The 25,437-nt window shown below is 45.1% G+C and overlaps 1 non-coding gene across 1 annotated transcript in view; it reads left to right on the forward strand.

Annotated features, from left to right (window-relative positions):
* Positions 1-7,014: 7,014 nt before the first annotated feature.
* The window catches only part of LOC102566184 (uncharacterized), a 50,170-nt gene continuing 31,747 nt past the window's right edge, over positions 7,015-25,437 (forward strand). Inside the window, exon 1 of the transcript XR_009456219.1 lies at positions 7,015-7,116. This is a non-coding gene — a transcript (uncharacterized LOC102566184). The remainder of the gene's footprint in view (positions 7,117-25,437) is intronic.

The raw sequence follows: 25,437 nt of genomic DNA on the forward strand, positions 1-25,437 counted from the left end.
TTAACTGTGCCTGTTTTGGATCCTGGGGTCAGCTCCTCCATGGTTACGGTTATGCGCTCTCCATGTAGTAGTGCAGTAGGCGCTAACCTAAACTGGGAGATGCTTTTTTGCCAAAGAGTCTAGAATAGACTCCCATCGGTCTAGAATTCTAATTTAAACACATCCATCCCTGAATCATACACTCCAGGGAGTGTGAAGGTAGAAAGCAAGTATTCTTGTGTTCATACTGACAGGGTAGCCTTGAACCTTTTTGCTTCTTCGTTGCAGTGCCTCTGGAGGATGATGCCATCTACTTTTCCATAAATCCAAAGTATTTGACTACATGAAGAATGTCAGAAAAATTTCCAGAAGCAAAGCTCCTACTATGGCTTCTGTCTCTCCCAGAGATTATGGAGCATTTTGAGCATTTTCATCCCTCTGGCAGCTCTATCAGGAGGAGGACATCTAATTTCCCACCTCTATCCCCATTCATTCGTAAGCAATGACACCCCTTTCTACTTCAGTGGGTGTTTGGCCCGGTTAATAACTGGATGTAATTCCTGTCAACTAAATTCAATTCCATCCATGACCTCTAGGTGGCAATGCTTTCTGAGTATTTCCACATAGTACTGCACAATCACAAATTCAGCCTCGTAAAGGAAAAGGTATAACCCTAGCGCTCTCTACTAGTTACACATCTCATATGGAAACTTGGGGGGAGGCAACAGGGAAGAGGGTGTGGAAAGGGCAGTGCCTTACTGACACAGGTAGGCCTGCCTTGGCAAGCAGGACATGATCTCCAAGGTAGGATTCCCCTTTGTGGTTTCTGTTCGGCTTAATATTTATTATTGGATTAAAAGGCACATCACAACTTTGATTAGAAACTCAAGGCACAGTCTTTGCACAGGAACAGATGTTATTTTGCTTGTTAAAATCATATACAAAACTTTTCCTCATTTTAAAATTATAAAATGAAAGAGCAAGTAGTTTCAAGACCATTTTGCATATTTATTACAGTGAATTCATTTTTGAAAGAATCAAAAGCTTGTAATTAGTCAATCACATATCTGTCTGATCGTGCACTTTTTTCCTCCCGTGTATATCTTCTATGCTGACAGATGGTGCTTCCCTCTGCAGAAGCAGCAGGCTCTCCCCAGGTGGCACCTGCCTGCAGGCACCCAGTTCAGGCGGTCCTGGGGGGCACTGCAGCTGCAGAGGGAAGCACTGGGCCCCCGTGCAGCTCAGGCAGGCATGCAGGCTCTGGGGGGGGAGGGTGGAAAGAAAAAAGATCAGGCTCGCTGCTTTTCTTGGGTGGAGCTGCCTTCTCGGGCTATTGACAGACTGCACACAGGGCTTCCTGCAGAGCCCCTGAATTGCCCGCAGCCTGGTGCTTCGCTCCACAGCTGTAGGGGCAGCAAACTAAAACTCCTTGGAGGAGTTCCCAAGTCATTTAAGGTGCATTACACTACTGAGTTTCCTACAGTGGTTGGAATTAATGTGCAATACACCGCCAAGGCATGCAAACACTGACACCATTAAAGTGGTGCGAAAGCTTTTAGCCCGCTTTAAAGTGTTGTGCGCACACGCCCCTCGTTTCATCCACACACTGGGAGTCTGTAAAATACATGCTGGAACTGCCACAAAATTGACTTAGTGTGACTGCCTAGTGAGGCCCAAATTGATTGGTTGACCATTGACTTCACGGGCCAAGAAGCCATACTTTCTGAAGTAGGGGAAAAGAATGAACCCTCCCTGAACGATTCCATTTGCTATGATTACTGGCTGTTTATTTGTTTTGTGTAGTGCCCACAGCATCCTGGCTTGTGAAGCAATTATGTACCATAATCTCTCCCCTCTAGCTATTATACTGTTTGTCTGAGTGAACGTTGCAATTAAAAGGTTGCAAAATAATTTAACTGAAATCAAGGGATCATCAAATGCACTTAAACAAAATACACCCATATCAGCAGTTTTAAGGTTGAAGTTGCAGCCCATCTCTGTTTGGAGGTTTGGGAGTATAGGTAGGCGGCAAAGAGGTCTTTGCAATCTCCCACTCTGGTCCAAAGGCCAGCTACACTCTAGCCCTTGATACAGATCCAGTAATGGAAGCTGTAAGAGCTCAGCACCTTCTGAACTGTGGCTCTGAGGTATGTGTTCCTCAGTGCATGTCACTCAACAGACTTAAGAACTTAAACAGCTCTAAGTTCTTTCATAAGCATAAACTTGTCAGTGTGTTAAGCATTTAAAGCTGTCCTAAATACTGATGCACTCACCCTAACTTTGTCCCATTGGGGAAACATGGTATGCCTCATCCATGTTTACTCTTTGCTTCCCCTTAAAAAAACAACACCCTGTTTCCCCCTTCATCTGTATCTCCTATGTTAATGTACACATGTTGGTGCTGCAAGGTTAAGGTTACCAAAAGGCAGTAAGTGCAAGAATTAAAACTCCAGTACAGCAGTAGTAACAAATTATATTGCAAAAGCAAGAACACAAAAAATTCAGAAAAGATTATGTTAATATCTGTGTGTTTATTTCATAAAGGTGTATATCTTACATTGTCCAGGATGGGAACAGCAGGTGAGTTATTTATTTGTAATTTTTCACACTCATTCTAGGCTCTGGATGCTTAATACTAAATGAAACCCTATTTCATACAGAAAATTGTAATCCTAGAACATCCTTAACGGACATCCCTTAAGAAAGTAACATCAATCAACAACACTTGGAATAACTCATTCAAACATCCACCATTCATCTCTCCTGTCAGCCTACCTCTTCCTCTATTGCCAATGAAAATAATACAGGTATGGCAGAGTGCCTGAACTGTTCACAAAACAGGGCTCCATGGCTACAGGAATGGATTAGGGGCAGAATTTCAAAACAGATAGATAGATAGATAGATAGATAGATAGATAGATAGATAGATAGATAGATAGATAGATAGATAGATAGATAGATAGTACACACACACACACACGTATGCAGGGGAGGACTGGGCCCAAGGGTAGTGAGAAGCTGGCCCGCTGCGGTGGGGGGAGCAGTGGGCCCAGGCAGACCTGGCAGCGGTGAGAGAACAGGAGGAGTGGGCTCAGACCTGACAGCGGGGGGAGGAGGGAGGAGTGGGCCCAGGCCCAAGCCGGGGGAGAAGCCGGCACACCGCAGCAGTGGGGAGAGGGGAAGAGTGAGCCTCTTCCCCCTCATCGGGCCCAGGCCCACTCTTCCCCCACCACCCTCCTGCCCCTGTCGGCTCCAAGCACACTCCTCCCAGTCCGACACTGGATCTGCCTGGGCCTGTTGCGCCTCCTGCCATGGTGGGCTAGCTTCTCCCCCCCTGCATGGGGCCTGGGCCCATGCCTCCCCTCCCCCCCACCACCACAGACAGCTTGTTAGTCACTCAACCCATGTCGGGCCTGCTCCTTCCCCCACCACCACTGCATCGTCTTGTGTTGGACCCTGCAGGCAGTGACCATGGAAGGGGGGAGGGGCAGGCCAAGGCCAGAGCCATGGCCTGCCCCCTCCCCCACCCTGTGACGTCCCAGCCCCACTTCCCCCCATGCCACCACCATCAGCTGCAAGGAGTAAGGGCGGGGGCGAGGCCAGCTCCAGTGGCCTCAACCCCCCAGCTCTGCTCCATCCTTGCCACCTGCATGGAGCAGACGGGCGGGCAAGGCCAGATGTGCTGGCTTTGCCGCGCCCTCCTCCACCCCCCCCACCATCATGGTGGGCCTCCACTGGCCGCCAGCTCCTGTTGGAATGCTTGTTCACACTCTGATGGGCTGTTTGTCAGCCAATCAGAGCACGAATAAAGCATTACAGACAGACAGACCTAGGCCTAGGCCTTTATAATTACTCTGAAACTGAGCATGCTCTGTGGGGACACTGCATGAAGACTATTAACCTTAGCATTTCAAAATACACATATCTGTAACACATGCTTAGGGTATAAATATTTATGTACATACAGCCCCCACTAGGTCTCTCTCTCTCTCTCCCTTTCACAGTATGCCCCCATCAAGCACATACATTGTAACTATTTGTAAAATCATTATTAAAAACTTAGAAGAAGTCTCATGGTTTAGTTTTATCATAGCACTATCCTGGTTAGCTGAGGTACTATTCCAAACCCCTTCAGCTGCCTTTTGTCCATGTTTCATAGCAGCTGGCACAGTGTCTTCACTGATTCCTCAGATATGCCAGATTCTCTGATTTGAGTGCAAGTGTTGCATAAATCCTACCTAGGGTCATGTCTCTAAATGCTATCTGATTGGCTTTGAAAGAACTTGGCTGTATGAGCACTGCAGTTCTAATATGATAATCTCAAGGATAGGTGGAACATATCCCATTTTCTATCATATGAGGGTTTGGTATGGGGGTCTCCTCTGAAGCCAATGTTTATTCCCTAGAGTTCACCCTCCTCCAACTCCCTCCAGACAACTTATTGTTCTACAAATAGTTCTTCTGTTATTTATGATTTATGTTGAGATTGGGGGAGGTTACAATGGGGTTCTGAATTAATTTGAAACCCCCAGCTCAGAGTCACCCTCAGAGGGCCTGATTTCCTTCACACTTACACCGGTGTCATTTTACTCACCTCAGCAGAGCCATTCCTGATTTTCACCAGCACTTATATCAGAAACATGCTGTCACAAAGCAAGAACATGCAAAAAGCTCCAAAGAAAATTTATAAACATCTCTAGTCCCAAGAAGCTGTGGGTAAGCTTTGTTGCTGGAAAAAAACAAAGCAATTGCTGATTGTGTGAAATTGTCTGTTGGTTTCAATTACAAGGACAGTAATACATACATAAATAGTTGTTTGCAGAAAGCAAGAATGGAGAAAAATGAGCATCTTCTTCTGATTCAAATGATTGAGCATTACTCTTCCAACATTCCCCTAAGTTAAATTTAGAGACAGATCCAGATTTTCAGGAAAATTATTTCCTCTTCCCTACTTTGGTGGAGTAATGGGTGATACAATCTCTTGCCATAATTAATGTAATTGAAAAGAGGATGATGAAAACGTGAATAAGGAGGATCAGATGCTCACAAGCATGCACAGACTTGTAATCATCTGCCTTTTCTTACAAAAGTAATTTAAGAGTGCTGTAAATTCAAAGGTTTATCTGAACCTCTGAATCATCAATAGCATTAACATATCAGCACTGAATAGATCCACTTAGGTGAATAGTTTCTGCATAATCTGAAATAACTTTGGAATTACTAAGTACCATGATTTTTCTAGAGGATGAGAGATAACCTTGCAGAAGACAGGTGAACAGCAAGTTGAGTGACTCCTTTAAAAGATATTTAGGGGAAATGCGTTTAATATTTAGGAGCAATAGGCTATAGGGAAGTTACAGCAAGTGTCACCAGTCTACAGCGCTCTATTCAGTGGGACTCCAGGCAATGGGAAGTTCTGTCAAGAGGATGGCAACAGCGAAATGCCCATAGCCTCTGCTCTCGTATAGGGCCTATAGGTGACCAATTTATATCAACCGGTCATCTGTGATTATTCACTGTTCTTGTCTAACAAGGACTGAACATGAGCCCTGTCTGTAAGTTAAAGCAGCCCTTCTTATGGCAGAATACTTAATGGAGGTTAGAAGCAACTCTCAAACAGTGGGCATACATCAAGCCCACAATTCACATTACCAAGCAAAAATCGCAAAAAACATTGCTCCTGATTAATAAATAATTGATCATCAGGGAGGCAAGAGACTAAATACCAATAAGTTTGGAGAACAGAGCTGGCCTCCTGGTAGGGCACATGCCTACATATAAGTTTCTCTCCCTTGCACCCTGCTGGAATTGTCTTTCCCCTTGGTGGAAGCAGATGTCTTTCTGCCTAAAGATTACAGGCACTTTAAGTGAATGGGGCAAGGAAAACAGTGCATAAAAAGTGCAGTTCATCCATAAGCACAATTATACAGAAAATCCTGGATAAAACCTTATAGCTACTGTGGCCATGTCTACACAAGACACTGCCTGCACAGTAGCCCAAGGCTACTGCACAGTAGCATCACATGGTAGAACCATGATGCAGTGCTACTCCGCAGTAGTTTTGGGCTTCTGCATAGTCACTGTCACAAATAAGCTGTTCATCAGTGCTACTGGGCAGTAACTCAGGTAGCTGTGCAGCCATTTAGTACTTGTTTAGAAAAAGTACTAAATGAGTGCACAGTAATGACTACACAGTCTGTGTCTCGTGTAGACGCAGCCTGTTTTGCTCAGGTCTCCTTATTACCTAATTCAAAAAACCTGACCATTTCCAAACAGATGAAAAGTCATCAAATATATCACTGACTTCAGTAAAGATATTGTCTGTACACTGGTTCACATATCTTTTCAATTCCCTTCCCCACCATGATGGTTAGTCTTAGAAAGGAAAGTGGAGTAAGACTTCATCCCCTTCAAGATGTTTCCATGAATCTTCTGACTCCTAGGAGAAGGGGCTGTAGCAATCTGAACATCACCTGCAAAACCCTCAACCTCAGAATCACCAAAGAATTCCAGTTTATTTCCAGACCGGACAAGGGGAAGTGTCGTGGGTTTAGCTAACAGCCAGCAAAATCTTTTCTTCTTATAGTTTTAAAAAATTATAGGCCACATTAGAAAACAATAAACCTGAGTTAGAAGCAAGGATTTTTGTGGGTATTATTGTTTATTGGACCAGCTATATAGTTGGAAGGAATACAGACAAGCTTTCAGGAATGAAGTACCCTTCCTCAGGTCTCTTAGATTTGGGGTAGCCTCTCTGAAGCTATATGTACTTAAAAAAAAAAAAAAGCAGCAAAAAAGCACCCAATTAACTTAAACTTGTTCTCATGTTAATTGAGAATAAAACATATGGGCCACTAAAAATGATTCAGGGAGCAACTCTGAAGCAAACTTGTAACACTACATTCCGTTGCAGTGTACTTGCCATAGTAGAGGTGTTAGAAGTAGGTGGGAGCCCTGGGCTATCTTGGATAATTACATATTATCCACCAACATACCCTCCCTGTAGCTTCAACTGGGTAACTTATTCTTCTCTTCCCAGGCTTCAGTGGTTGTATTATCAGTCACTTGTGCGCTGCTTGGGGGCTCCTGTAACCTGTGAAGCAGTTTTCTGTTCCAATCTGGTCGTGCTACATAAAGGTAAGTGTTCTTGTACTGAATGGGACTGAAACTACATGTGCTGTTTTAGAATAAGCTAGGAAATCCAGAAAAGTAGATGGAATGGGTTGAAACAAACAATAATTCTGGGAGCATGGGATAGTAATGGTTATATAGTTGGTTATAAATGCTGATTGTTTAAATGCAAAAATCTCTCCCTGTTATTACTCCCTCTAGGTCTAGTACGGGGTGGGCAAAATATGGCTTCTGGGCTGGATCTGGCTAAAGTGATTCTACCCAGCCCACAGCATGTCCCTTGGACCTGCCCAGCCCAAGTCTAGGGTCCATGGCATGTACAGCTGGTCCTGTTCAACTGATAGCATGATCTGCTCTTCACATGTCCCTGTGGCAGACACTGGTTTTGGAGGCTGCCTGTCTCTATGGTGGGTGCCAGTTCTGCAGGGAGCAGATCATGGCTCTACCCTGGGGCCCCAGGCTGTCATTACCCCATGATCCTAGCCCTGACCCCAGCCCTGTCCACCTGTGCCACTCCCAGACACCATTCCCCACCCACCTGCAGCTCCATCCCATCTGCCCAACTGAGCACCCCCTGCCTGTGGATGGGGGAGACAGGGTGCTGGGCCAGTCTCAATGGAGACTGCACATGCCCGAGCCTGGATAAGATAGGATTAATTGGCATCTCCCAGCCCCCCAGCCTTGAGCTGTGCAGTGTGAACATCCGTGACCAGGTGCCAAGGCTGTGTCAGCACCCCCTTCCCAGCTCAACAGCTCACCAAAACTTCTGAAGTGGCCCTCCAGTCCAAAGAATTGCCCACCCCTGGTCTAGTAAAGCTCTTCTAAAACAGGTCATAAAAGGGTACTATCAAAACTAATTTTTGATTTGATGAAAATGCAGGTGTAAAGAGATGGGAAAAAGCATTTAACCAATCCACTGTGTGAAGGAAGTTGTGCTCAAACGCAATGCACATTTCTAATTCTGTAGCAAGTGTATGGTTATTCACAAGCAGTTGTTAAAGTGTTAATAAAACCACATACAAATGCTGCACGAAAAAGTGTTTACTTCTTTGCAAGTTTTAAAGCAGAGGGCAAATTTAATTATAGACATTATTTCTATAGCTAATAAATATAGCTGCATCTGTTTCCTGTAACCGATCATCAGAGGGGCTGTCTATTAGTATAGCAGAAGCACTGAGGCTCACAAATGAATGAGCACAAATGTCAGATATTAAGTGATGAAATGACATGATTCAATGTATAATGCTGGCCTTTATTCATGCTGCTGCAGGTGTGAGGAAGGACAAATTCAGGATGAAGACTCAGCCTCAGCTTGACATTTCTCACTGTTTTCTGGTCTGTTCACATCTTAAGATCAGGTGAAACCAGTGAATAGCAGTCTACCTTTAGTACTTGTTTGGCCTTCACCAATGTAGTATCTGAGCATGTCATAATCTTTACTCTGTTTACACAGTCTTCCCGGTGAGGAGTGGCAGTACCATTATTCCTCACAAATCAGTAACGGTGATACAGTGAGGCTAACTGACTTGACCAGATCTCAAGGGATATTTCTGGCAGGGTAGGCCTGGACTTCCCAGAGTCTTGACTAGTGCTCTAATGACTGATCCTGCCTTCCTCTCTGGAAAATTGGATCTTCTACTTTTGGTATCAAAATTTGGGAGGGAGTAGTTCTGATGGCCTGATCCTCAAGTGAGGAGTACTTCAATGAGAATAAAGTCAGTCACACAAGTGAAGGTTCTGGAAACTCGTACAAAAATTTATGGTGAATAAGGAATCATCTGAAGAGGACAGGATGATCTGTGTTGAAAGGGGACCAACAGGCTGGAGGAAGATTAGTGAAGATCCTCAAGGATAGGCCTTGGGACCAATCTTATTTAACACTGGGAGCATCCAATAAAATTAGGAAAGTGAGTGAGTTACTATATTATATAGAGAGAATGGGATATCCCAGAATGCTGTAGTAATAGGAACAGGCTAAAAATGTATAGTACCAAATACAAGGCAACATAGGAACTAAAAGCAAGAACTTCTGGTATATTAGTCAACTACAGGAATAGTAGGAGCCATCAGTGTGATGCAACCATCAAAAAGGCACATTATGACATGCTTAGATACTAAATTGGTGAGGGCCAAATAAGTACTATAGGAAGACAGATGCACGCAGTTTTCACTTAATCTTAGGGTTTGAACTAATCAACAAAAAGCAAGCCAAGTCTTCATCCTTAGTTTATCCCCTTCTGTGCTCCCATAGCAGTATGTATTAGGCAAAGTATTTCCAGTATAGATAGAAAAATATAATGCCATTTTACAAGGCACCCACAAGATTTCATATGGAAAACCGTTTACAATTCTGGTCACCCATCTTCAGGAAAGACGAACTTAAACTCGAAAAAGTGTAGATGACCAATAGAGTGCATCCTCTGAGAACTTGCAAGCCTTGTTTAGCTCAGCAAAATGAAGGCAGAGAGGAGGTAAGATTTCTTTCCAGAAATACATCAAGAGATAAACAACACAGAACTGTTTAAGCAAGGAAAAGTGTGGCACAAAAAATGGGTATAACCCAGTTGTGAAAAAAAAAAAATCAGGCTGATAAGTAGTAGTTTTCTTACCGTCAGAGGAGTGAGGGTCTGGAAAAGCATCCAGTAAGAACAGCAGGGTAGAACAGAGGTGACCGGTGCCTCCTGAGTCTGGGGAGGCACAATTGTGGACTGGAAGCAGCCTGCCCGGCACGCTGAGGACCACCAGCCAGAACACAGGTAGATCTACCTCCACCCGCCAGACAGGGGGTGGGTCCAAATCTCAACCATGGGGCCATGGTTTGCTGTCCTGAGCAGTGCTGAGTCAGGGGCCTATCTTGGGGGAGGAGGCTGGGGGGGGGGGGGGGGCACATGCCCCCCAGTCACCTGTGGTAGAAAACCTACTTTTAGGATTGTAACTTGAACAGGTCATGAACAGGATTATGTGACATGGTATCTCAATAGAGAGGGACTAGACTCAGTAAACCAGGAGGTCCCTTCTAGCCCTGTGTATCTGTGAGTGTGGACAAATGTACCTTTCAGCTGCTTTAAAAAGGAAGGTGAAGTAGTTGCTTGGGAGTGTGCAATAGCTGTTATGATCTAAATGTTTGGCCTGTAGTAATGCAGGTTAGCTAAATTGTGCTTTGATCCTGAATGAAACAAAGTTCAGGTTAGAGTGGCTTTGCCACACTTGTATGGCTACAGAACCATGCAAACATAACAGTTGTATCACAACTGCTTGTATATCTTTTGAGAGCAAGACAATCGTTACATCTGTCTATGCCCTATGAGTGCATATTTGCAGGATCAGGCTCCAAATTTGCATGCCAAAGTGCTGCAGCTGTGTGCAAGTCTGGTAGCTAGGCAACCTGTCCTGTGGGTGCACTATTATAGTAATTGCACACTTTTTAAAAAGAAACCTTTGGGTTTTTGTTAACACTGAAAATATTATAGAGGATAATAAGGAGGATTTCTTTTGGAGCTTCTTTCTAAAAGAAGTAATGCAAAATATCTTTCCCAGCTCAACAGAGCCAAAATGTACTAGCACCTCAATCTTCAATACATGTTCCTTCTTGTAATTTTGGCTGAATGGTGACCTGAGAAAGGGCACCTGGTGCCTGAAAACATGTCCAGCAGCTTTCCTAACTATACAGTTGGTTCAATAAGAGATATCACAAAAAATCCTTGCCTTTCACATACATTAACATATATGCATGGTATCAACATAGTTTGTTTTATTTTGTGTGGCAAGGGAGAGGTGCAGTTTGGATGGTCATCATTTAAAGTCAGCCAAACTTCAGGGTCTCTCATATATGCTGCTGGAAGTGATAAACTAGAAAGGACACAATGCATTAGCAGTGCATGCTGTATGGATGGCAAGAAAGTGGTTTAACAAATGACAAAGTGTTGGTAGTGTTTCCTGTCCACCGTACAATAGATGATTGTCTGAAGGCACTAGTAATGTGTAGGGGGACACATGAAGGTGCACATGAACCCCTGAGAGCACCGGTGCACCAGCCGTACTCGCCACTTATGTGATGGGCTGTGGGGGGCAGGCAGGAGCACTGGTGCCCCCCTGCAAGCACTGGGCAATCACTGCAGCCATTCCTGGAAGTGGCTGCAGCAATCGGCTGTGGGGGTTCCCCTGGGCAGCGAGATTGGTCGTGGGATGACTCCCCCCCCAGTTGGTGGAACTGGTTGCGCAGGGGGGGGGGGGGGAGGGGGTCATGTGCCCCCCTGACTAAGGTGACACCAGTTGCCCGTGTCTGAAGGCTTTTAGATTTCTTGATGTGCATGACTGCCATATATTTCTTGCTGTAATGTTTAAATATAGTTACAACCCCCAAAATATTGCAAGCTCAGTCTTCGAAAATGCAAGAGTCACCAATGGACTAAAAAATACAGTTTTTCTCAAAGCTTCTATTCTACCTGTTTTAGAATCTGGTCAAGTTTTCATAAAGGTAATGTCAGATCTCTTGCAGACATCAGCAAGAGCAGGTGTAGGGACTGAATGCTTTCCTCTCAGTCCTGTGCTTCCCAAGATGCAGCCTGACACTGGCATACCCTTTTAGATGATTTCCCCGTCTTCTTGTTGACTGACACGATACAGCCCTCACCCTCATTCCTAGCTATTTTACAGATAAAACACAGAGCCATTACTTAAAATCAACTTTATATACTTTTCCCCCTACATTTCCATCTTATCACCTCTCAGTCTTCTGTTTTTTTGCAAATGGGCCACATGCACCTACAAACATTTAAATACAATTTATTCATGAGAATAGTTTCATTGACTTCAGTGGAACAGAGACAGGCCAGTGCTGAGCAACAGTGAAAATCCCACTTAAAGTCTATAATCTAACATGAAAAAGATCAACAAAAACAACAAAAATCCCCAGTTAAATACAAAAAAGTAATACACATTTTTACCACGTCAGTCCCCAATACAGCTTTAACAGAAATATCCAGTTACTAGTTCCAATTAATCTACTGCCTAAAGTAAAACACTGAGGCAGAAGCAGCACTACTCAAGGTCTAGTTAGCACTGTAGGCTTTTACTAACTGTATCTACAAGATCTTATTTCCCCTTTGCCCTCCTTTCCCAAATACCACAATTCCACCAAATCTTGGGGGTGGGAGGGGAGTAATCAGACAGATTTTCTTGTGTGTGTTGTATTGATAAGGTGCATGTGGTCTCTGATAAGCAGGGACCCAGGTTTTCTGTTTGCATGGGAAAATGTGGCAAAATGCAGGTTTTCCCTTTTAAAGGAGAAAATTCAAGCAGGAACACCTTACCTTGGAAGCCACGGAGGCGCAGCACTCCCTCCCACACTAGGTCCTGTCCATTGGGCTGTGGAGGTTGCTCGTGCCTGGAGCTGTGGGTTCAGAGTGAGGGGCAACGGCATGGGCAGGAGCAGGGCACCAGTGTATCAGGGCTGTTCAGTGCCACCAGACAGCGGGGGGACAGCCATAGCTGGACTCATACCCTGCTGAGTGAAGGATGAGTAAAGGGGGCAGGGGAACTGATTTTCTATGATAAAACTAAAATCAAATGCCAAAATATATAGGTATTTAGAATATATTTTATTATAATGATTGAGGCACTGGTAGGCTTCCAAATTGCTTTAAAATTGTAAATATATCAATACAACATTGTGTTCAGTTCACACACACACACACACACACACACATTATATATGCAAGAGACAGAGAGAGAGCAAGGCATTTCATTTTAATCATGGAAAGATACAATTCTGGGGTTTTTTTAGTTAGAGATTTTTTGATTTTTTATCAGACAATTTTGGAATTTTAAACAGAGAAAACCAGGATTTCTGCTGACATGTCAATGTTACGCTGTTACCATTTACACTGCTTTTATCCCTGTATGGATTATGTTACACTTTCTGCATATATCTTTATGATTTTGAACATGCGTTATCCAAATGAAAGGAGGAAGGTATACTTAAGGAAAAGAAAAAAGGCAAAACTGTGAAGTGTCTTTTGTCGTTGTGTCTTGGGGCAAGGACAATTGCGAGGCCCAATCACAGACAGAAAAAGCCACTGGTGGAAGGAGCCCCCAAGTTACTGTCTGCTTGTAAAGGGAAAAGCAACCACACAATAGCAAAGGCATTGGAGCGAAATGGCCCATTAGTCAGAGGAATGCCTGCCGTCCCTGGCAAGAAATACATTTCTAGAGAATTCTGTGAGTCACGAGTAAGAACCTACTTCATTTTGTGGAAACCACAAAACCAGGCATTGTCTGCAAAATCCACAACAACAACAAAAACTTACTAAAACAGCATGCTGGCTCCCCAGGGGATCCTCATCCTCATGCTGGTTGTGGCCCAGCCTGGTTGTTCTGTGTCTGCAGCCCACAGAGGAGAGAGGGGGAGTCACTGGTGCAAAGGGGAGTGGCCAGGATGGTGGCCAATTAGCAGCGGGGGCCAGGGTCACATGACAGACAGCCCACTCAGCCGTGAAGGTGAGGCCACTGGGGTCCCATGACCAAACAGTGGCAAGGGGTGGGCTCACTGCAAAAAGGCTGCAAAATTGGCTCCGTGTGCCATGAGCGGCTCACGAAAATCCCTTTTGCACGCCATGACTTAGCTAGATCCCTACTCATGGCATTGGGACTGCGATGATGCAGGGAGGCTGGCTTAAAGATATTTTAGAGGTTTTCTGTGAGCTAAGCCTGGTCTTTGGATTTTTTGAAGCTTTGGAGGAAATCCAGGTCCCCAGCAGTCAGGGCTGGCAAGATCAGCAGGAAGGCAGATCTCTGGAAGTACTGGCAGGTCCCTCTGAAGGACCAGGTGGTAGTCAGATGAGGCAGTAAGAAATGCGTCTTTTTGTTTCGTCTCTAGCTTATGAAGTTTTTCTTGTATCATTCTTTTCTCCTACATCATACATTTTTTTGTTGTTTTGTTACCTTATTGGTTGCCTATGGTAAAGAGTCATCTCTGGGCAACTGAGATTCCAACCTAACCCATTCTACAAAAAGGAGGACCTAAAATTTCTTTCACAACCCAAAGGAAATGCACCTAGAGCTGGTAGATAGTCCCTTGTTGCAGCTGTGAGGTCTGGTGTGCAGGCAGTGGGGCGGAGTTTTGTGGGGATAAGGGGTTACCCCAAGGCAAACCTTGGCCAGTTCCTTGGGATAAGCAGTGGGACAGGGAGAGAAACTTGTGGTTCTGGGGATGCCCCACAGACGTGTTTGTGAGACCAGTATTCATCTATATGAGCTTACATAGGAAAAGAGCCTTCTGATAGTAGGGATCTTTAACAGCAGAAAACATAACAAAATATAATGATTTAAAGCTGAAGCTAGACACATCGGGTACCTGTACATGAGCACGGAGGCTGCTCCAACATGCTGGCATTCCAGCACATTGGAGCATGGACATTACCACACTCCAGCAGCCTCCTGCTTCTCCTGTATCAGTGCCCCCGTGCTTAAAAATGGCTGCAGAGGTGCTTGAACTAAAGCTCATTGAATGAGATCTAGTTCAAGTGCCCCACCGCCATTTTTAAGCGCTGGAACGCTGATACACAAGGTGTGGCAGTGCTTTAATTAGAATGGCTCTTGGAGCTGCTCTGACTGAAGCGCTGTCCCACCCCCAGAGCACGTGTAAAGGTGTCCAATCAGATTGGAAATAAGGCACCATGGAGACCATTATTAATAACTCACACAACATATGAAGATGCATTGGGATGTTCCCCCCTCTTGAAGTCCTTAAATCAAGACATCATTTCTTTTTAAAAGATGTACTATACCTGAAACACTGATGCAGTTTGCTGGACCAAATTTTAGTGCCTGTGTTATGCAGGAGGTTAGATGATCATAATGGCTCCCACTGGCACTGGAACTTGGGAGTGTATGAATTATCACCTTAACACATTTTATTTCATCAAAATAAATTGCAAAAAATGTCCCATCCATCTGAAGTATTCAGGATAAAAAAATAAAACCCTCAGCACAAGCAATGACATGTCTTCAAGTGATTTCTTTCTGTGCCTGCTACTCTGAAATACGTTCAGCTACAACTAGATAGAAATGCTACATTTTGAAGACACAGAATTGCCCTGCTTTAACAAACACAATACCACAAACAAAAAAATCCTGCAAATACTTTAACAATAAATTTCATGGAGGAAGGATAATTTTGTAGATAAACCAAGACCCCAGTCCCACAGCTCGCTGCACGTGGATGGCCCCTGGCTGACCCATCAAACTCTGTTCTGCCTAGTTGCAGAAATTTTGCCAGAACTGCTACACCTGAGATTTCAACATTTTTTTTTTAAACACAGCCTCCTCCTCCTCCATCAAGCCATCAGCCCCAGGGCCTCCCAAATCACTGTCCTTGTCCAGAGGCTTACTGGATTCTTTCCCATTTTTGCTGGTTCAGGAAGTTGCCACCTGCTGGTTCCAATTGCTGCTTTCTCCTGCAGGGCCATCAGCTCAACTTGTTGCTCTCCCTCACCCAGTGCTTGCCCCACATTTCCTTCCCTAATAAATTAGTATGTAGCTAGACAGCTCTCCTAGGGCTGGTGGAGCCAGGAACAAGTTTCAATTATAACTCTGGACGTTGGAAGTAATACTTATGCTATGGGGTTTGGACTGTGCTAGAACATGCTGGATCACATGCAGCTGAGCACTGGCACCACAGTGCACGAGGCCTGCAAAGGTAGCATGTCATTACACAGGTGCTAAAATAAAAGGAGATTTTGAACTAGACAGAAAGTCCTCCTGTTAATGCTCCAGATAAGCTCCTTTTGAAGCTTGTGCCCAAGCTGCTTTGCAGTTCTCTTTGCTCCTTTGCTTCAAGATGCTTTATGCTGTCACAACACAGAGATGCACTGACTTCTTATAACCTCCGTAAAATTCCAGACCAGCAATGAGAGGCTGCAAACCATGCAAATTCAGGGCAACTATTGCACCTCAGCTGCTGAAACTCTACAGCCAGTAGCTTTTGTGCTGTATGGCTCAAGTGAATTAAGTATAGGATTCCATGCTAGCTAGATGAGTGAGTCACAGACTAAGTCACTTACCGACTCCTTGCCTCAGTTTCCCTATGCATTTAGTGGAACCAATTATATCTGTCTACTTCAAGGTGGGGCAAGGATTAGTCAGTATTTGCTTGCATGCAACTTTGAACATACAGTGCTCTCCTGATTTACTAAGCACTGATGTGAATTATTCCTACCTCCTCTGCATCATCATCAGTGCCTTGAAATGCCTCACCTGAGTACATGGGATTAATACATAGTATTAATCCATAGGATAATGAATCAGTAGGCACTCCTCATCACGTTTTTTCTCCCAAACTTCCAGGGTTTCCTCATACTACAGGAAGTGTCAAGCTGCTTTTGAGACTGTGATTGCATTCTCATCTTTGAAATTCTGTCCTCTCTTGTTTTTCCTGATTCTCTTCTTTCCTGGATCTCGTCTAACTTTTCACATTGCCCCATCTCTCCACTTTCAGTAGTGGTGGTCTCCACAGGACTGCACCACTGTCCACTGCCCTTTTTTTTCCTTTCCTAAAATGGTCATATGCAAACATGACCTGTCAACTACTACCTTTGTGCTATGGCATTTCAGAGCTTCCTTTATGTTGCTGATTCTATTTCCTTCATTCAGTTCCACATATAGGCTAATCTTTCCAACATCTCCTCCTTCCTGTTCTGACTCATTTCTTAACACTGTCAACACTTAACTTCTGATTTTCCCTACAATTTCCCCTATGACTCCATTGCCTTTACTACTACTACCTATACCAGTGGTGCCCAACCTTTTCACCCTGTAGGCCAGATGGGCAGTACCAGGTCCACCTGCAGGCCAAATCAGGACAATGGGCTTGATCCAGCATGTGGAGTGGGTGTGGAGGGGACCCAATCCAGCTGCAGGGGGTGGGACAGCCCGACTCCAATCCAGCTGCATGTGTGTGGGGAAGTGAACTGACTTGATCTAGATATGCGGGGGCAGAAAATCAGCCTGGCCTCAATCCAAACATGTGGGTGGGGGAAAGGGAAAGCAGCTCAGCCCTAACCTGAATGCATGGAGCGTGTGGGGAGGAGCCCAACCCCAGTACAGGTGCAGGGGGTGGGCCTAGGCATGATCTAGCCATGTGACAATGACCTGGATCTGGACATATGGGGCTTGGTAACTTGGCAGTAGGGGAGGGGTGATAGTGTTCATTACCACTGCTTCCCCACTGCCAAATTTCCTGACTTACGGCAATTCCTACAGGCTGGGTGCCATGGCGTAGTGGGCAGATTTAACCCATAGGCTGCAGGTTGAGCACCTCAACCTATGCCATTGCCCTCATCACTGTCTGAACCTCCAAGCTGCATCTAAGCCTTTCCTTCTTCACCTAAGTTATTTTTAAGATTCAGCTTTTTCTTCCTCTCTAGATAGCTAAGGCCTTTGTACCGGTCCTGCATCAATCCGTGCCTAGCTTACTGTCATGTCCTGTTTTGGACTTCTTGATACACATCAGCTCCCAAAACCATAAAACCCATAAATGTTAAGATTTCATGACTATGTCATTATCTGTGCCTGGGATCGCAAAGATGCCCGCATCACCCAAACTATGCTAGGAGCTGATGATTGCTGAACTGATCACCAACCCATTTGCTTGGTTATGTCACTCAGACTGGCTCCCAAATGACGGTTGCAGCAGAAGCAATGCTGATGGAAGATCAAGGTTGAAGGACTCAAGGACCCAAGAAAGTGAGATCTCTTCCACCAATGCCTCAATGAAAAACTGGTGAATTCCAATCAACAACAATGGGAGAAGTTTGGCCACTGCCATAAGTGCCTGTGAAGAGACACTTGGATTATCTACCAGAAAACATCAAAACTGGTTTGATGAGCACAACCAAGAGTTGATCAAGCACAAGGTCTTTTATGCTTGGCAAAATGACACCAACTCCAAGCAAAAGAAATTGAATCTCCAGCAAAGCAAGGTTAGAGGTCCAAAGGCAGACACACAATATAAAAAACAAATGGTGGGATGACAAGGAAAAGGAGAGTCAATATCTGGCTGACATCTATAATAAGCATGGCTGCTTCAGTGCCACCAAAGCCATCTACAGGCCAAGCACTTAGGGACCAGCCCCCTTGAGACCTAAGGATGGAGAAGACCTGATCAAGGAAAGGGAGCTATCAATGCTCATTCAAAGGAGCATTTTGAAGACCTTCTCAACTGAGATTCTGCTACTGACAATGCTGTCCCACAACATCCAATCAAAGATGATCTTGGGATCCTTCCAACCTTGATGAGGTAAGGAAAGCTATCAAGCAGATGAAGAAAAAGATATCTGGAAGCAGATGGAATCCCCCACTGAAATCTTAAAACAGGGAAGAGAGGAACTCACATCACAGCTTCATGCCCTCATTTTAAGGATCTGGAATGATGAGGAAAATCCCATGACCTCAGGAATGCCATGATTGTGACAATATTCAAGAAAGGAGACAAGTCCAACTGCGAAAACTACCGAGGGATTGCCTTGTTGTCCACCACAGGAAAGATCATTACAAGAATCATTCTGAAGTGTCTCCTTCCACTTGCTGAAGAGCTCTTCCCAGAATCTCAGTGTGGGTTTAGGACATCAAATGACACAACTGACATGATCTTCACAGCTTGCCAGCTGCAGAAGAAATGTTGGGAACAACGTAAGCCTCTCTACATGGCCTTTTGACCTCATAAAAGCTTTCAACTCTGTCAGCTGAGAAGTGTTGTGGTGGATCCTTCTGAAGTATAGATGCCCACCAAAATTTGTCACCATTCTCTGCCTGCTCCGTCATGGTATGTGAGCAGCAATTCTCTGTAATAGATCTATCACAGATCCCTTTGAGTTTAAAATGGGAGTTAAGCAAGTCTGTGTCATCTCTCCAACACTCTTCTCAATATTTCTTGCCACAGTGTTACATCTGACTACCAACAAACTGCAGGCTGCAGCGGAGCTAAACTACCAAACAGATGGTAAGCCGTTTAACCTCAGCCAACTCTGAGCCAAAACCAAGACAACTCAAGATCTCAATCATTGAGCTCCAGTATGCTGATAATGTTGTAGTGTGTGCTGACTCAGAAGCAGACCTTCAGACAACTGTCAACGTCTTCACCGAGTCATACAAGAAAATGGGGCTGATGTTTAACATTCAGAAGACTAAAGGTCCTCCACCAAAACAAGCTCTTTACCAGTTCCAGTAATTCAGATCCACAAGACTCCAGAGAATGTTGAATATTTTGCTTACCTCAGAAGTCATTTCTCACAGAAGGCTGACATTGATGAAGAAATCCAACATCACCTCAACATTCAAGTGGAGCCTTTGGATGCCTGAAGAAATGGGTGTTTGAAGATCATGACATCAGATCCAAAATAAACTTTGCAGGACCCCGGCACAGCTTTACAAACACTCATGGTGCTCTGGTGTGGTGCCAGAGGACTGGAAAAGGGCCAATGTGGTTGCCATTTTCAAAAAAGGGAAGAAGGAGGACCCAGGAAACTATAGGCCAGTTAGTCTTACCTCAATCCTGGGTAAGCTTTTCGAGAGAATTATCCTGGCACATGTCTGTGAGGGGCAGCAGGGGAGATTATGCTTAGGGGCAACCAACATGGGTTCGCTAGAGGCAGGTCCTGTCAGACCATCCTGGTGGCCTTCTATGACCAGGTCACAAAATCCTTAGACGCAGATGTAGCAGTGGACTTAGTATTTCTGGACTTTAGGAAGGCCATCGACACTGTCTCTCACCCCATTCTCATTAAAAACTAGGGGCCTGTGGCACTGACACCTACACAGTCAATTGGGTCACTAACTGGCTGGAGGGCCGCTCCCAGAGAGTGGTGGTGGATGGGTCTTAGTCAACCTGGAGGGACGTGAACAGTGGGGTCCCCCAGGGCTCAGTCCTCAGGCCCCCACTGTTCAACATCATCATCAGCAACTTGGACGAGGGGGTAAAAAGCACCCTGTTCAGATTTGCAGACACTAAGATGTGGGGGGATGTGGGCATGCTAGAAGGGAGGGACAGGCTGCAATCAGACCTGGACAGGTTACAGGGGTGGGCGGATGAGAACAGGATGGGTTTCAACACTGACAAGTGCAAGGTACTGCACCTGGGGGGAAAGAGCCAGCAGCATACCTACAGGCAGGGGAACTCCCTTCTCATCAGTGCAGAGGCAGAAAAGGATCTTGGAGTCATTACTGATGCCAAAATGAACATGGGCCGACAGTGTGGGGACACGGTCAGGAAGGCCAACCACACCTTGTCATGCATCCAGAGATGCACCTCGAGCAGGTCCAAGGAGGTGATCCTTCCCCTCTATGCAGCACTGGTCAGGCCACAGTTGGAGTACTGTGTCCAGTTCTGGGCACCGCACTTCAAGAGGGATGTGGACAACATGGAGAGGGCTCAAGGGAGGGCCACTCGCATAATCAAGGGGCAGCAGGGCAGGCCCTACGAGGAGAGGCTATGGGACCTGAACCTGTTCAGCCTCCACAAGAGAAGGCTGAGGGGGCGATCTAGTGGCTGTTTACAAACTAGTCAGAGGGGACCAGCAGGCACTGGGGGAATCCCTGTTCCCCTGAGCACTACCAGGAATGACAAAAATAATGGTCACATGCTGGCAGAGGGTAGATTCAGACTAGACATCAGGAGGCGCTACTTCACTGTCAGGGTAGCTAGGATCTGGAACCAACTTCAGAGAGAAGTGGTGCTGGCTCCTACCCTGGGGGTCTTTAAGAGGAGGCTGGATGAACACCTTGCTGGGGTCTTTTGACCCCAGTACTCTTTCCTGCCATGGCAGGGGGTCTGACTTGATGATCTGCTTAGGTCCCTTCTGACCCTACCAACTATGAAACTATGAAACCATGAGCTTGATCAAGCAGTCATGATTCCCCACCTTGGTGTACAGAGATGAGATGTGGACAATGTACAGGAGACATCTAAAGTTGTTGTAGAAGTACCATCAACACTTCCTGTGGAAGATTTTTTGAATCCAGTGAGAAGAGAGACACACCAATGTTAGTGTCTTTCTGCAAGCAAACACCATGAGTATTGAGGTGATGATCATCTGGCATTCAATTTGCTGGGCCTGCCATGTCATCCAAATGTCTGACTCCAGACTCCCAAGGCAAGTTTTATTCTCCCAGCTCGCCAAGGTGTATGCTCAAGAGGAGGGCAGAGAAAGCATTCCGGAGATGTCTTCAAGGCCAACTTAAAAAAATGCAACATTGATATCAACTCATGGATTATTGCTTAGGACCACTCCAAAGGGAGGAAGAGTCTGCTGCAGGGATCTCATTACTTTGAAACCTCATGACAGTAAGGGATGGAAAAGTGGGAGCAGCAGAAACACTGTGTCACAGACCAAATAAAAAATCCATTGCCACCCACCCCACACGGAATTACATGTCCAAGCTTCAGTAGAGTTTGTTGATCCCAGATAACCCCTCACTGGCCATCTTCAGACACACAGATAAGACAATCATGGAAGACAATCATCTTTGACTGTGAGGGACTGCTGAAGAAGCTAAGATTCCCTCAGTAGTCCATTGCTCATTATTCCTATCAGACCATGAGCTTCCCAGAAATCCTTCCATAGGCTTCTCATTTTACCCCAACACATCCGAGATATTTGTTCCCATTTTCAAGTCCTAGCCTGCCCATTTGGCCTTGTTACTTTTGCACCCCCACTTTTTTCTCAGTAGTGAAGCCAGCCTTGGCTGCTCATTTATCAGCCTCTCACAACTATGTTTACACCTTGCTCCAGGCATGAAAAGCAGCATGGAATATTCTCACTGCACTGAGTGAAAGGCCACAGCTTTCTTCCACTAACCACCCCCTTCTTCTCTAATGTCTTAGGCCCTTTATACATGTTCCTTTTAAGACACAATTAACCTGTTGATCATGCTCTCAATAGTAGACCAGCCACATGTTTGTGTTAATTTAAGGCAGGATAATACAGTAAATGAGTCACAAAGTTATTCCAAATGTAATGTGCAACAACACTGTGGTTGGTTTGTATCATGCCTTAAGAACATGTGGCTGGTTGGGGCTGGCCTATGACAGATCCTGACACTCAGCTGAGTGCCAGGATCCTGCATGGGACAGCCCCAGAGTCTGTGACACAATTGTCACATGCACAATCAGCTAGGGGCAAAATTAGTCCCTGAACCCCACGGCCTCATTTGGCCCCCAGAAGTTCACTGCACCTCAGACATAGAAAAGACTTATGTGCAGCTAGGTCTGTGTGTGATTTTATGACATCTCTGGCACCCAGGGTCAAGAAGCTTCTCCCCAGTCTTGAGATTCCTGTGCATCACACATGGTTTTTAAAGGTCACAATGTGATTGGATCCTGGGATTGGGGAGAGGGTCCTAAATCCTGGGGTTCCCATGCATCAGAACATGTGAAAACTACATGTGTATCCCAGCTGGGGCTTTGACAATCAGCTGATTGTCAGCTATGGCTCAGGATTGCATTGGGGGCTGTTTCAGACCTTGGTTCAGTCCCTGGCCCCAGCTGGCAGTCAGTTGATTGTGGGCATCCTCTTTCAACTTGCTGATACAGGGGGAGCCCAGGATCTGATTTCCTATCCCAAAATTGTGCATCTTGCCATGCACGTATGCCATAGCAGGAGACGCAACTGTTGGGATTACAGATCAGATCCCACCACGCCTTTAAGCTAGGGTCTGTCAGCAGCTTTAGAAATCAACCAGTTAGAATGACTCAAGCACAGCCCTGGATAATCAAGACTAATTCAATTTATAATAATACAAACATCATTGACACACACCTGACTATATCCCTCCTCAGTCTGCCTTGTCATCTTGTACTGTAACCTCCTTGGAGGAAATACCTCAGCTACAATTATAGAGTATGCAGTACATTAGGGCCCCAGGTAGGACAATAATATTAAATAATAATCCTGCCAAGAAGAATCTAGTCTTCTCAGTGAGGATCGTATTTTCAAAGGCAAAACGTGGACATTATGTGTGTCCTACAGTAAGTTTTTTGGGACATGGGGGACATTGTTTACAACCAACACTAATGATCAAGACATACAGTCTATAACCACAGATATCTCATCTGGAATGCAAGAAGGGATATTGGGTAATGATGCATACACATGCTGATAGAGATAAGAGATAATGACATTTAATCCCTTTAATACATGTAAATTCCAGGCTGGATTTTGTCACGTTGCAACATTGACCATAGTAATACCCATTTCCTTTAACAGAGGCATATTTTGTTAGAACCTTCACCTGCTCCTACGTGAATTATTGACAAGACTCAAGAGAGCAGGAGTGCCATATTTGTTGTAACTGAAGTCTGTGCTGCACTGCAAATTAAACACATTTAGACCTCTCTAATTCAACGCACATTAAAGGTATCTTAGGTGGGCCAGATCATTGAGCAGCCTAGAACCAAATATTTTGGACATGAAGAAGGGGCTTTCAATTACAGATCTGGCTTTGTTGCTTGTGGAAGGAATGATGGTCTTATAGATATATAAAATATATCAAGTTAGGGCAGAGACAGAAAACTCCTGCCTGACCTTAACAAGTCTTTTAGGATATGTCTAAACTGCAGAAGTGTGCTCAGCTGCACAACTGAAAAAAATACACCGTGGTCACCCATTTCCACTCTGTCTGTGTCTAAGGAGGCAATGAAGATGCCCCCAGTACCACAATCAAGACCCAGGTTTCCAGCATGTTCTAGGGCAGTAGCTTGGGTTCTCCCCATGCCTCCTGAAGTCCTTATATCCAGAGTAGACCTGCATGGCAAGGAACAAATGAGTGAAGATTATTTCCCCAAGGCACAACTAAGGAGTCTGCCACTTAATCTCAGGGAACCTTGACCTACCAATCAGTATAACTGAGAGAACTGGATTTCCTTCCTGGGCTATAATGTTTGGAGGAAGAAATTGTTTATGAGGTGCTAACCCACTAGCAGCTATATGGATATACTTCTTGGGTACTAGAGAAAGTTCTTTTTCCAACAATAAATATTCAAAGCCTGTATGAATTTTTATAAAGTAGTCAAATAGAGAACAGTAGTCTGTTTGCAGAATATTGGTTGTAACTCTCTCTGCAAGAAGAAAAAAAACCAAGGGGAACAGAAAGAAATCTTTTATTAAACCAACTACATAGTTGGGAGAGGTATTTCATTCTGTATTGTTATACATGTATTGGAGATAAATAAAACCATTTTTTCCTGGCATTTAGTGTAGGCTGTATCTGCTTCTTTCCCAGACCTGAGGAGTGCATTCTGTGCCTAAAAATTAGTTTAATCTCTCTCCCAAATATATAGCTAATCTGATAAAAAACATACTACTAAACAAACTTTGCTTGTCTCATATTACCTAAACCATCACAGCTACTATAGCACTCTGACCTCCCATAAGGATAGAGAAGAGGCCAGAGATTTTACCAGAAGATTACTGCGTTGGTTCAACAACTTGTAATTTGGCTGGAGCAGCAGCCAGCAACCTTTACAAGCTGTCAGCTGGATGGAACAACCTAGCTTTGGTTTACTATGGACCAAGTGGCTTCAGCAGCACATGAGAGGCAGGGGGCTTTGCCTGTGCCTATGCTGGGGCCAGGGAGCTGGGAGCTACACCCATGTCACCACTATTTCTCCCAGCCTCCCATCCCCTGGCTGGGATGCAAATGCAGCTTCCACCCAGTGGGGAGATGCACTGAGGCTAGGCATCCATGCTGCTGCTGCTTCTCCTCCCCACTCTCCTGCCTCCCAGCTGCAGCTCACCACCAGCTGGAAGCTGCACCCATACTGCAGCCTTGTGGGGAGAAGCAGGTAGAAGTTGCCCAGCCCCAGTGCAGCAGGTGGTTTTGCTGTACCCGGAAAAGGAGATTCCCTTCTCCCTGACCTTGAATGGCTTTTTGAAGTTGAGGGTGGAGACTTGTCCATTGTACTACAGGCAGACACCTCTACAAGAGCCTACTACAGCCTCGCAGGGGGAGGATCTCAGCTACACACTTATTTTATGGAAATGGGGGGATTTCTCCCTAGGTTGCTCCTTTGGGCTTTTGGCTACAGGCAAGAGAAAGGGGCATCTGAATGTAGGATGCCCACCATGGATTTGGGAGTATCTGAAGCCCCAGGCTGAAGAATATGGGAGGCAAGATGCTTGCCAGTGGCTGTTCACAGACCTGAACAACGGAGCTCTGCTCAGTGAAAGGAGTTTGGGACTGACTAGACTAATTTGGCCCTGGCACAGGCATGGGCACAGGTGAAACCCTCCAGCACCAGAGGCCAGATCCAGTGGCTGCATGGGCCAATTTACA

Source organism: Alligator mississippiensis, chromosome 13, assembly GCF_030867095.1.
Source record: "Alligator mississippiensis isolate rAllMis1 chromosome 13, rAllMis1, whole genome shotgun sequence".
Classification (NCBI taxonomy): Eukaryota; Metazoa; Chordata; order Crocodylia; family Alligatoridae; genus Alligator; species Alligator mississippiensis.